This window comes from Erpetoichthys calabaricus, chromosome 11 (assembly GCF_900747795.2).
Source record: "Erpetoichthys calabaricus chromosome 11, fErpCal1.3, whole genome shotgun sequence".
Lineage (NCBI taxonomy): Eukaryota > Metazoa > Chordata > Cladistia > Polypteriformes > Polypteridae > Erpetoichthys > Erpetoichthys calabaricus.
In genome coordinates, this window is record NC_041404.2 from 161229444 (window position 1) to 161244423 (window position 14980).

Genomic DNA, 14980 nt, shown 5'->3' on the forward strand with positions numbered 1-14980 from the left:
TATTTAAAATTACATTAATTATATTATGCCACCCTGATGAATAATACTGAATATTCTGATAAATGCTATTATATATTTTAAATTACATTAATTAAATATATTTGGCAGATCACTTCAATGCAACACTATCCCTCCCTGGCTAGGAATGATTAATAGTGAAGAAGCTCTGGAAAGGCATTTAATCAGTTGGCTGTACATATTTTTTTATGTCCAACCACCCATATTTTTTTGGCAATTTACAAAATATATTTTGTCTGCCACATTTCAGCATCTATAAAATGTTTTGGATTTGGTAGCCATATCACTTCATGCCTGTATTAGTTTTCACAATAAAATGTCTAACACTATGCCATCCTAACATATAATTCCCAAATTCTATACACCCTTCCTTCAATCGAAAGAGTTGGAAAGTGAAATTTGATTTTATGAAAGAATGACTAGACACTCCAGATGGCTCAGTGGCTTTGTAGGTCCCAGGATCTGTGGTTTGATCGGTGACTGTAAGGAGCCACTGAGTGTGGATGTGGGATCTGTGATGGACTGGCATGCCCTCCAGAGTTGGTACATGACCTGCGCCCCAGGCTATCTGGATGCGGTGCCTGCCAAAAGTCTTCACTCCATGGAAGTTTTCACACTTTATTATTATACAGCATTGAATCACAGTGGATTTCATTTGGCTTTTATGACACTGATCAGCAGAAGGAGACTCTTTAAAGTCAAAGTGACAACAAGGCTCTGCAAAGTGGTCTAAATTAATCATAAAAATAAAAAGATCCCATAATTATTCACCCCCTTCAATTCAGCATTTAGTAGATACACCTTTGGCAGCCATGGTCTTGAGTCTGTGTGCACAGGTCTCTCTCTCTCTCTCTCTCTGTATGAGCTTTGCTTATCTGGACATCTGACATTTCTCGCCCTTCTTCTTCACCAAACTTCTCAAGCTCTGTCAGATTGCACAGAGATGGCGAATGTGCAGCCTTTGTCAAGTTCAAACACAAGTTCTCAGTTGGATTGAAGTCTGGACCATTCCAGGACATTAACATTGTTGTCTTGTTAAGCCATTCCTGTGTAGCTTTGGCTTTATGCTTGGGGTCGTAGTCATACAGGGCAATGGGGTTTCTCCTAAGGCTCATGTTTTTTGCAGACTGCATGAGGTTTTGTTCCAGGATTTGCTGCTTTCATTTTCCCCACATAAGCTTTTCCAAGGCCTGCTGCAGAGAAGCATCCTGACAGCCTGACGCTGCAACCACCATACTTCATGGTGGGGATGGTGAGTTTTTAGCAATGTGTTGTGTTCAAACCTGGCATTTAGTCTGATGCTCAAAGAGCTTTTGTCCCTTCTGAGTACAGATCCTCCTTCTAGCTGACTTTGCAGTATCCCATGTGCCTTCTGGCAAACTTTACCTGAGATTTCAGGAGTTTTTTTTTTTTAACAATGCTCTTTACTTCTCTCCCATAAAGCTGTGACTGGTAAAGCACAACAGTTGTCTGCACAGTCTCCCCACTTTTTGAGCCGCTGTAGTTTGTAACTCCTTCAGAGTTCTCATTGGTCTCCTGGTGGCCTCCCTCACTAGTCTTCTTCTTGATTGATCACTCAGTTTTTGTGGACGTCTTTCTTAATGTTTCATTTAGCTGAACTCCATTGCTATTCGGTGACTTGGATATTTTTTTGTCTCCATCTCTGAAGACGTTTGGAAGAATACTAAAGTTGAGTCCTTCAGCGTAAGACCAACACAAAGGTAACAGAACTGATGCTGTCTCTCAACAAAGAGACAATCCCATTGTGTTCTTGTGAGTTTCCTCATGGTGATTCAGTCTCCTTCCACAGTCCAAAGACGTGCAGGTTATGTGGAATGGCAATTCTAAATTGGGTATGTGTTGTGTGTGTGTGTGTGTGTGTGTGTTTGTTTGAGAGTCTGTGTGTTCATCCTGTAATGGTAAACCGTCCTGCCTTGCACCCAATGCCTTGCTTCCCTATGATCCTCCTCTGGATAAGTCGGCTTCACAAATGGATCAATGGATTCCTGGTTGATAGGTGGAAGGCTGTAGTCCTGCTGCCTCCCAGCTCCAGGAACAGTTCCTTTCCAATCACAGTTTTTATGGAAATTGCATGTTCTCCCCATGTCATTTTCCAAACTTTCCAACCATGTTCTAAATGACGACCATCTAAATGGTTCATAAATATCTCTCAGTGGACTGTTCATTAGAACATTAGAACAATCTAGACGAGAACAGGCCATTCAGCCCAACAAAGCTCACCAGTCAATTCTACTTAATTCTTCCAAAAGAAAATCAAGTCTGACTTTGAAGGTCCATAAAGTTCTACTATCTACCACACTACTTGGTAACTTATTCCAGGTGTTATCAGTGCCAAGAAAAACTTCCTAATGTTTATGCGAAATTTACCCTTAAGAAGTTTCCAACTGTGTTCTTGATGAACTCATTTTAAAGTCAAAGTCTCCATCAGCTACACTAATTCCCTTCATAAAATTAAACATTTTAGAACATTAGAACCATCTAGATGAGATCAGGCCATTCAGTCCAACAAAGCTTGCCAGTCTTATCCACTTAATTCTAAAAAAACATCAAGTCAAGTTTTGAAAGTCCCTAAAGCCCTACTGTCTACCACACTACTTGGTCGCTTATTCCAAGTGTCTATGATTTTCTTTGTGAAGAAAAACTTCCTAACGTCTGTGCAAAATTTACCCATAACACATTTCCAACTTTACTCTTGATGAACTAATTTTAAAGTCACAGTCTTGATCCACTGCACTAATCCCCTTCATAATTTTGAACACTTCAATCATGTCTCCTCTTAATCTTTTTTTCTTAAATTGAAAAGACTCATCATTTTTAATCTTTCCTCATAATTCATCCCCTGTAGCCCTGGAATCAGCCTAGTCGCTCTTCTCTGGACTCTTTCTAGCACTACTATATTCTTTTTGTAGCCTGGAGACCGAAACTTTCACTGGGGGAGTGTATGTGAGTGTGTGTCACATTGAAGTGACACCCTGATGGTTTCAAGTCTGTTAAACTCTGGAATTTGACTTGCTATCAGTGAGTTTGCAATGGAAATTGTGACTTTTGATTGGTTTTTTTTTGAAAATGCATCAGTTTGATGGTGGTGAAAGCCAGAAGTTTTTGCCTTAAATTCAGCCTAAACTTCTTCCATAAGTCAAACTAAAAATGAATCTCCCTATAACCTTCATCCCCATGTGCTTGGAGGATAAAGAAAAGAAAGAAAAAAAGGAAAAGCTGGTTTTGTCACTTGTTTGTGCCGTTTCTTTGTAATGCTGTTGTCACTGCTGCTGCAGAAATCTCCCGACATTACACGTCATTCTGCCGCTTGAGACAAGACACACCATAGACACTGGCAGAATAACAGAAGTACACATGACAAAAATTCACAGTGCTAACTGTTAAGATATAAGCAGAGATACTTTAAAAAAAGGAGAGACAGAGAGAGCGATAGGAAAGCCTTTGGGTGTTCAAAATAGGAGATAGTGCAGGGGGTATAGAGGAAAGAATACACAAAGGCCGCTCTTCTTTCTGGTCACAACCAAAATAGTGCCATCAAAAAAAAGGACTAATGCTAAGTCTGTCTGAGATATCCACAGGCTGAACGCAGCCCCGCAGGAGATAAGATTGTGCAGCCCGACAGGGCCATCAGCAAGCCAACGTGAGCCGGTGAGCTGCCTAATAACTGTTTTCCTGCAACACTCACGGAAACAATCAATTAGCTGTTCAAACTTGTCACAGAGTGCTCATTTATAATCAAGGAACGCAGGGGTTAGCTTTTAATTAGACATGGAATTAATAATAGTGGATTCATGAATATATCAATCAGATTCATTAGCACACATTAACACCTTGGATTTAATTGATGTAGTGTTTGCAAAACCTGTCCAATTGAAAAGAAACATTGCATTTATTTATTTATTTATTTATTTTAATAAATTTGAGTAAACTGTGGTAAGATGTTTAGTATAAATAAAAGACATATCCGAGGTGCAGATTTTACTGAAGGCAGAAACTGACATCATTGCAGATTGTCAGTAAAATCTCAAAGATAACATCTTACCACTAAGCTACTCTAAGCGACTGTATATTCCAAGTCATGGAGATAAGTTTAGCTGTTACACTAGAGAAAGACAAGTTAGAGGACCTGTGATCAACACAATTGTAAGCATTGGCTCTCCTGGCCAAAAACAGGTGCCAACTCTGAAGTGCTCTGGTGGGTGTTGAATTCTAAATGGGCTAACAGATGACAGAATGTTAATGTGAATCTTGTAAAGGAGGCCGTTGGTTAGGATAGCACAGTGACACAAGTTCCAGAAGCTCTATCGTGGTAATAGTAATCACTGAGCCACTATGCAGCTGCTATCTATCTATCTATCTATCTATCTATCTATCTATCTATCTATCTATCTATCTATCTATCTATCTATCTATCTATCTATCTATCTATCTATCTATCTATCTATCTATCTATCTGTTACATAGTGCGTTTCTATCTATCTATCTATCTATCTATCTATCTATCTATCTATCTATCTATCTATCTATCTATCTATCTATCTATCTATCTATCTATCTATCTATCTATCTATCTGTTACATAGTGCGTTTCTATCTATCTATCTATCTATCTATCTATCTATCTATCTATCTATCTATCTATCTATCTATCTATCTATCTATCTATCTATCTATCTATCTATCTATCTATCTGTTACATAGTGCGTTTCTATCTATCTATCTATCTATCTATCTATCTATCTATCTATCTATCTATCTATCTATCTATCTATCTATCTATCTATCTATCTACCTATCTATCTATCTATCTATCTATCTGTTATATAGTGTCTATCTATCTATCTATCTATCTATCTATCTATCTATCTATCTATCTATCTATCTATCTATCTATCTATCTATCTATCTATCTATCTATCTATCTATCTATTGTGGACGCTAGGGGTCACTGTTGCCCCTTAATCCCAGCAGATAAACACACAGGACACAAGGTAAAAGCACCAAGAAGTATTTTTATTTCTTTTCCTTCCTGTACAGTGCCCTCCAAGCACCACAGTCACAGACCAACAGGCAAATAATCACCAGTACACAATATTCTTCTCTCTCTCTCTTTCTCCACCTCCCAGCAAGCTTCATCCACCATCCGCCCAACACTGGCTCCTTTGCTGGGTTCACAGCAGTCCTTTTTATAGTGCCCGACCCAAGAAGTGCTTCTGTTCTTCCGTTCACATAACCTGCCAGCACTTCCGGGTCAGATGGAGAACTCAAGTTTTTAAATCAGCCCAGAAGTATTTAGGGTCTTCCGTCCTCGTGACCTATGAGTACTTCCGGGTTCAGGAAGAACTTTGTCTCCCAGTCTCCTACAGCATCCCCTGGTGGCACCCATGATATCCAATAGGGCTGAGATACTGAACTCCAATGCCCAGGATACTCTGTGGGAATCTGGGGCACCACTACACTCCAGGGGAGCTGCCATCTAGTGTTTAGGGGGAGGAAGTGTCCTAAAAAATCTGCCTTCCCCCATCCTTTCATATCAGGGGCATCCTGGCCGGGTTGAGATGCTGGCTGTTTCTTACACTATCTATCTATCTATCTATCTATCTATCTATCTATCTATCTATCTATCTATCTATCTATCTATCTATCTATCTATCTATCTATCTATCTATCTATCTATCTATCTATCTATCTATCTATCTATCTATCTATCTATCTTTTAAACATATCCCTAATGGCGTAGGTGCTGTATGTAGCCAGAAACTTTCATTTGTTTGCTCATATCTCTTTCACACATTCTTTAAGGCAGGAGCTTCGGTTGTGTTGTACATAACTCGTCTGATGTGTCAAGATTGAGATGTGCTTCACCATTGAACTGCACCCACTTAATGGCACGTAAAATAGCCCTTTAACAAGTATTTCATTAGCAAACTAGGGTGCTGGTAGAAAGGCACTGCTTTGCTTAAGTGCAATAACTTTGCCAAAATCACATTCAGGAGGAAATTAACCTTAAGCAAAAGCATCAAAATATAACCCAGTGACGCAGCATTAACCCGTGGCTCAACTGGAGAGTGTAACCAACCCTTCCTGTTGGTGTTTCTGAAGACTTTTACCCAGGGTCATCACAGGGTGGCAATACATTTTTCAAGGGGAGTCTGTGCATGATTCCAATACAAATAAAGGTCACATTAGCTACGATCCACAACAAATATTCGAGAACGCGTATGTTACAGATTACAGGAAACAGAACTCTCTCACCAAAATCAAACACAAGTTAGCAGAAACCATGTCTGTCGATCAAAATTACGTCAGATAGCAATGGGACACATACAGGAATTCAACATACAACACTCAATATACAGCACTGTGTAACAGGAGATCTCGCACAGCCTCCTTAGTGTTAAGTTTTCAAACATTTTACCTTAGATAAAGTAAAACTGCATCAAGGATGAAACATGATATTGCTTGTGTTAAAACCTCACACAGACTCAGTATAGTGTATTGTTAACTGACTTGGCACACACTTTTCTGACGGTTTCTGTCCCAGACACTGCCCACTGTGCTGAACCAAACTCCCACAGTTCAGTTGCCCTACATAGGCAATGAGCCACATTAAAATGAATGCCCATATTCAGATTTAGTCTGGTTGGTGCATTAAGCAAGTCACTGCCAGTAGGGGCTTCACGTACAGTTGAAGGTGATGACGGTGAAGGTAACAAGAAATCCCTAGGTAGAGTTTATACAGTGGTGCAGCCAGGTATTTTAGATTAAGAAAAATCAAAACACACATTATGGATGCAAAATTGCTTGCCAGCATGGGTTTGCTCTCTATATGCCAAACCTATAAAATATTTAAGTAGACCAGGGACCTTGTATTACAGGGCTGACAAGGTTTCCGAAACTGACACTGGCAACATCAGGTACAAGAAAGGATGCCAGTCCATCTCAAGAGACTCTGAGAAACATACTGATTCAATTTAGAGTCAGCGACAAACCTAAGAAGCACATCTTAGGGCTGTGAAATGACCACAGGGAGAAAGGGGCACACAGGTATCAACAGGGCTGGAACAGAACTTACGTCTCTGCAATCGACTGTGACACCCTACTGAGAATCAATGCTCTTTGTTCTAACTTTGTACTGCTTAATGGTGTCATATCACACAAAAAAAATGTGAATTAGAGTTTGTCTGCTATTGAATCTGCTGTTGTTGCTCATAATTTGCACCTTTAGACAACAGAAGCAGTCATGTAGTAACAGCAATGTGAAGAAGAATTTTGTCCTGACATTTTATTTTTTTAATTTTGGCCCTCAGACATGTCTGGACATTAATGAGACACATTAATAAGCTGGGAAATACTTTGCATCAATATTGTGTCAAAAGGGAAGGATAGCTGCTTACATTTTAACAAGGCAGCAATATTCTTTATTTATACGAAAATGGGGTCCTGGTGTTTAAAAAGTCAAAGGAATACAGAAAGTTAATTGTAATGACTTTAGGGTCATATGCTAAGTGTTGTCCTCCAAAAGGAATTCAATTCCGATGTGTTCTTAGTAAACTTTTTCTTTTATTTTTAATTGGGTGGTTTACATGTGGTCAAAATTGCTTAATGTGTAAGAGGATCCACATTCTGCTTCCGGACTGCCCTGGCTTCTTCCTGAAACGATGGGGAAGAATGGGGTATTAGACGAGAGCAGCTCCATCTGCCACTTAAAATAATTAGATTATAACTTTGGCCTGAAAATACCTCATCTATGGAAGGTTTTGGCATTTTTCAGGACTCAGAGAATGGTATCTCAGGTAATACAGCTCATCATCATTATATAATATAATGACACAGGCCATGAATAGACACAGCTGAAACATTTAAAGCATGCAATCCAGCTGACAGGGAGAAAGCATTTTAGCCATGTAAGTAAACTGACAGAGAGAAGGTAAAACTGAGAAGAGGAAGAGACAAGTGAAGGCAACTCAGGCAGGCTTTTTAAGACAAAAGATCGTATAGCATGTTTGGAAATTACATGTTTTTAGAACTAAAGACTGTGAGAAAAGCATAAAGCTCTGGACACTGCACTGAACACTAGAGCTCATCCAGGAATGGATGAAAGACATCGCTCCTGCCTCTACCTAGGAAGCGTTGCACCTACACTTTCTCAAGGAAACATACAACTGTACACTCTCTCTTTCTCTCTCTCTCTCTCTCTCTCTATATATATATATATATATATATATATATATATATATATATATATATATATATATATATATCTCAAGGTGAACCTACTCTTATCTGTGAAAAGCACAGGGCGCCAGTGGCCAATTCTGGTATTCTGTGGTAAATGCCAACTGACCTCCACGGTGCCAGGCAGTGAGTACAGGGCCCACTAGAGGAGGGCAGACCCTCAAACCACCCTCATGAAGTCTGTTTCTGCTTGTTTGATCAGAGACATTCACACCAGTGGCCTGCTGGAGATCATTTTGTAGGGCTCTGGCAGTGCTCATCCTGTTACTCCATGCCCAAAGGAGCAGATACCGGTCCTACTAATGGGCTAAGGACCTTCTGTAGCCCTGTCCGCCTCTCCTAGAGTATCTGCCTGCCTCTCGTAATCTCCTCCATGCTCTTCAGACTGTGCTGGGAAACACAGCAAACCTTCTGGCAGTGACACGTATTGATGTGCCATCCCGGAGAAGGTGGACTACCTGAGCAACCTCTGTAGGGTCCAGGTATGGTCTCATCCTACCACTAGTGACACTGACTGTAGCCAAATGCAAAACTAGTGAAAAATCAGATAAGGAGGGAAAAATGTCAGTGGCCTCCACTTGTTAAACCATTCCATGCTGAGGGAGTGTGTTGGGGCTTCAGAGTAAGATGACTAACTGCTTATCCTCTTGCAGCTGAAGAGTGGAGGTGTTGTCCAATGAGGAGAAATGCTCCTATAGAATGTGGTGGGAATGGAGGAGGTAGGCTTGGAGACACAGCTGTATTTTTTCATTTCCTTTTACCTTCTGCGCACCATTGTGTGCTTAAATAGATTCCCAAGACGTCCTATAATTTTTAGCTCACTACTTGGATCTGTTATGGGTAAGCCAGAGTTTCCCCTCTGCTTTATGCTCAAATTCCTTTTGGATGTCCATTTAGTTTATTTCTGATTATTTGATTATCATTGTTAATGTTAATATCATCTATTTTTTTTAATTATTTAATTATGTATTTTTTGTCAGTTTGGATTGTTTACTTTTCATGTGTGGATGCTTGTTCTGCTGTGTTCCTTGTGCTTTGTGGGTGGTTCCATCTGCCTAGCACCACTGATTGACTGCTCCCAGTCCTATATAGGCTGATGAGAATTGCAGTCCCTTTGCTGTACATTGCAGGCGCTTGGTTGTTGGTGAGTGTCTCCTTTATGGTATTGGTTATCCTCTGGATTTATTGTCTTTTTCATATTGTATTGTTCTATTTTTGGTTTATGATTTCCTGAGCTTATATTGGAGTTTGCTTTCAGGTAACTCCCTTTTGCCTCCCTTTTTGCCTTTTGAGCCTTGTCTTATTTTTTTAAGTTATTGTTAATACATTTTCAGTTATTTTAGGATTTCTGGTGGACTTATCTCTAATCCCATCTGGAGCTTTTTATGGTTCTCCCCTGGATAGATATATTTTAAGACAGCGTTTTTCAACCTTTAAGTATTTGCGACCCGAGTTTTCATAACAGTTTTAATCGCGCCCCCCTAATGTTTTTTTTTGAAACCTTAATAAAATTTATTCCTATATTTCTTGCTGCCGATACACCGCTACAAGTTTAAAATTTTCCTACAAATAGTGAAATTACGCCACATACTGTATGGCAACATTCATGCTCCCTTTTTTGTTACTAGGGGGGCACACCCCACAGTTTGAGAACCGCTGCTTTAAGGTTTTAATATTTGTGGCATTTCCTTTTGCATATAAGAGCCTGACCTCCATTTTGAGGCCTAGTGAGGCCTATGGCCTCCCATTTTCCTGAGGACAGTCTTGCTTTGGGGTGAGACCTGTTTTGTGGGCTACTTTTGAAAGCCTCATCTTTTGTTATATAATATCCATAGCAGAATCAGCATTATCTACCATGGGGGGCTGTCTCATCTAGTATTGGCTGCTATAGCTCTGTGATGTCATGCTGGCCTTGCAAAACATCATGGAGTGGTGTGGAATAAAAAAAGTTTGTCTAAGCCAGCCACACCATTAACTGGCAGGAAAATATTTGGCGATTGATGGTTAATACCATATATTTGCTTTACCGAATATCACCAATCAACACTAGTCATGACACACATGGCCTCCACAATCAAGGATATTTGACTCCTTGCACCTTAATTAAAATCTGATAACACCCCAGTACAAAACAACCACACATCTTGTACGTGAGGGTTCCTTTGCACTGCTCCTTTTCTTTTCCTTGCATTTCAGATGCTTCTCACCTACTGTACCTCCATAATTAGCATGCTCTATTGTCACTTTTCACAAAAACACAAACAGTCTATATAGAGTAAATTCTGTAGGCTGGTTTTCATTAAATTAATTCTCAATTCAAACATCTTGATGGAGGCTAAACAATACATCTGGAATTTTTTGATGCAGTATCAAAGCCCGAAGGCCTGGGTTTGAATGGAGCATACAGTAAGTCACCAACACAAGAGATTAATGGCTTCAGCACATCAGGATATGCATCAATCCACAGGATAGCCAAAGGGAGCTCTCAGCAGCAATTTGAAAAGGAATCATGAATCACGTGAGCAGAAGCTGGCCCCCTAAGCACCTATTTGAGGTAAGTGTTTCAAGGCAGCAGGGGGACGCTGGAGTAAAGAATCAGGATGCTTTATGTTTGCTCATCACTGTGGATAATAAAAAAAAGCAAAGGCATCGATTCACTTGTGCAGCTTTGATGGAGCAACGGAAGAAGCTCTGGTAAACTTTATACAAATAAATAAAATGTGGCACTCTGCCTGGTGACACAAATACTGTAGTTGACCACGAGCGGCCCAAAACATACGTCAGATTGACAGATTTAATTAGTGCAAACTGTAGCGTGCAAGCTAAAGATTGATTCTCTGCTGCTAAAATGCTGGGCATTCCTCTTGAGCTTGTACGCTGGATGTAAAAATTTATGAGAGATGGATATTTGCAAGTTGAGAGAAACTTCACAAATGGAGAATAAAGACATGTGAAATTTCTTAGAGGTTTTACTGTTTGCAACAACAACAACAACAACAACAACAACAACAACAACAACAATAATAATAATAATAATAATAATAATAATATAGTCTAAAGCACAGTTGATCCAATTCAGTGTCACAAGATCTCGAGTTTATTTCAGAAACATCAAGCACGTAGAAGGACCTGACCTTGCATGGAGTGTCATTTCATTGCTGAATTGTTCAGTTTATCATCATTACTAATAATCATTATAATAGTTATTATTAGTAGTAACGGCATTTTATTAACAATACATGAACTAAATGTTAAAGGATGAATTCAGATAATGATATCCTCAACAGCAATTTTATTATCCAACTTAAAAAAGCACAAGTGTATCTGTGTATCAATGTATCTGGTTGCTGGGGTTTTAAAGAAAATTTTTAAAATTGGCAAAACATGTAGAAGAAGGGTAAAAAAACATCAAAAAATATAATTAAAATACCAAAGAAGGGTCTAAAAATAAGAAATTGGTCTTATGAATCTATTCTGTTGTCCCATGTTATATACTGGCAAAAGCATGACAGTGACTTTCTTGCACTTACTGAAGGCACACAAACAAGGTTTATAGCATTAATGCTAATGACTGATAACTTTCTGTGGTGGTCGACAGATGAGTAAAAATAATGATAAATAATGTGTATGTCTGGAAACTACAGCCCTGGTACAACTAGGCTAGAATCGCTAAACCAGGCCAATGCAGTAGCGACCACCACCGTACTTACCCAGCAAAACACTCTGACTATGAGGCTGGTAAGGAAGTAACTAAAGTGGGCGGCTCAGTCCAAAGGGTAAAAGGCCACTTCAAAACAGATCAGGTGCGCCCTATTATACCAGAACATGAAGAAATCCCATGTATAAAAATAAATAAATACATAAAATAAAATAAATAAAAATAAATAAATAATAATAAATAAAATAAATAAATAATAATAAATAAAATAAAATAAATATATATAAAGCATGATACCTATGTTGATTATTTAGAATTCAGCCCATCTCAGATTGATAGCACAGCTTGTGTATATAGAAAACAACACTGGAGATTTTTAAGAGGGCTACATACCAGAAAATTAAAGGAGTCAGAACCAGAAAGATTGAACTGTGGACCAAAATTCCTAATCTTTAAACAAAACAATTGCTAATGAGATGCTCCTAAACTGTTCCTTAAGTTTCAGAACCAAACCCTACACACTAAACAGAAGTTAAAGTCAAATGTTTCTTTGCCAGCAGTTGATTAGCCCTGAATTCATGCAGGTCAAGCACTTCTACTTGTCATGAGGTAGCAAACAAGGTGGCAACCATAAACAAAACACTGTAAATAAATGGTGCAATAAACAGTATATTAAGGTTGATACATATGTTTGTGTAGATATAGTATACTGTATATATTTTTATGTCACGTTTTAGTCATGCTTTAAATCTGGCCTATTTTAAAACCTACATACTGTATATATGTTTGGTATCATTCTTTTCAGAATTTATCAAACTTTAATGTGATGATTTTAGATTTACACATTTTTATTTGGTTTTTAAATTATAAACTAAAAAATATTAAGAACTCATGTCCCACAAGATGAGACTTTGTGCCGAGAGATGCAGATCACACGGTACAGCAGCAGCAGCAAGCCAGCAGCTGATCGAGCAAAGAGGAGGTAAAAAACCCAAAAACGATTTGTTTCCCATTGTGAGTTCAGCAACGTGAGTGACAGAGATGCAAAGTGACTGGCCAGCGAAGTGAGCAGGGGGAGACCCCCTAGTATATATACAGTATATATATATATGTATGTTTTTTGATCCTAGGCTTGTTTAAATAAATATCTTTTAAAAATAATTCATGCTTTTTTAACAGGTCTCCTTCTTCATGGCTTCACCTTAGCTCTCATTCTTTTCAGGGTGCACTCGATCGACAGAGTTTGAAAGACTAACACTTTGTGCAGAGTCCCATTGTCGTGTTCCTGTCTGTAGAAAAGCTGATGGCTGCAGTCTTTGCAATAAGAACACTGAATCTTGACAAGAAATTGCTAGAATGTTCTGGTTGCAGAGAGAAGCAAAGAGGAAAAATAGGCCCCTAGAGTGACTAAATAATTACATTGCACTCATTTTTGCACATTAGATGTTAAAAAGAGCAACAACCTTTATTTCTATAGCACATTTCCATACAAACAGTGCTGCTCAAAGTGTTTTATAAGATGTCAAAGAGAAAAGTACAAGAAAAACAGAACAATTAAGATTAGGCAACACTATTAAAGATTTAGTAACTAAGAAAGAAAAAAAAAGAATCTAAACAATCTTAAAAACAGATCAGATGTTGCTTGTCACCAAGTCCTGACACTACAGTGTGTGACAGATAGGGGGTGCTCTCGCTCCCTTGAACCCTCAGATCAGATGCCAAACACCAGATAAAAGTCCAATAATAATATTTATTATTAATAAACAGTGCACCAAGCACCCTCTTCTCCACAATACTCATAAATAACCAATATTACAATCAATAATCAATCCTCCACTCTCCCAGACGCGTTGCCACCCTTTCACCCAGCTCAGCTCGTCCATCTGGGATTTCCCAGAGTCCTTTATAGTCCTTGACCCGGAAGTGCTTCTGAACTCTCAGTCCATGTGACTTCCTAGCACCTCCGGGTCAGATTGAAAATTCTTCTTTTTCATCCCGGAAGCACATCATTTCTTCTGTCCATGTGACTGGGACATACTTACGGGGTGTAGGGATAATAGTCCTTACTCCTCCCTGCAGCATCCTCTGGCGGCCCCCATGGTATCCAGCAGGGCTGTGAATTAAAAGTCCACTATCCATAATTCACTGCTGGCATTCGGGGCACTTCCATGCTACAGGTTGGGCTCCACCTGGCGGTCTGGGGGTATTGGTCGGGATGAATGGCCAGTCATATCCCACAAGTGCTAATGTGAAAATTCTATCGAGCCTTTAGACCTTCTTTCCAGTGACCTAGGAGTTGGCTTATACCAAGATCGTGTCTGTATTATGTTCATGTATTTTTTTTCACATTAGTTATTTTAGAAATGTTTTACTTATTATTTATTTGTTTTGTTGATAACGTCATTCTATGAGTTGTGCCTTGAATCTAAGTCATACCTTCTTGCTGCCATCAGGGAATCTGGACGTGCATCAATTGGTGACATGTGTTTAGCTGGTTATTTAAGAATGACAAACTACAATAGTATATCGATTCTTTACTTTAAAAAAAAATTGTCAAAATTTAACCTAATCCTTTAAACAGATTTTATGTATAAGTCTTTCCTTCCACAAGTTTGATTTTGTCTTACAAGAAAGAAGGTTGTCAAAGCAGGCAGCTCTTGCCAGCCCCACAGTTTCGATTTTAGAAGCCAGCAAACCATAAAATAAAACGAGCCACCAGTGACACGCTCTTATTTTTCATGAAGGTGTTCTTGCTATTGACATTGCTTTGAGAGGGCTCGAGATTCATGTTTTTGTGATGATGATGATGATGATGGTATACGTTTTGTGATATGTGATGATATACTGCACCTCTAAAACGGCTTATGTGTCTTGAAGTTACACCCGTATTCAAAGTGCTACTTCTCTTTAATGTCTGAGTGGTTTGTCATTTGCTGCAGGTTTTGAAATATGTGTGTATGTGTGTGTGTGGTTATGAAATGTAAAGAGCTTATTTTTGTGGGAGCCTATGTCTACTGCAAAATATTAAATTGTAAATGATCTAAAG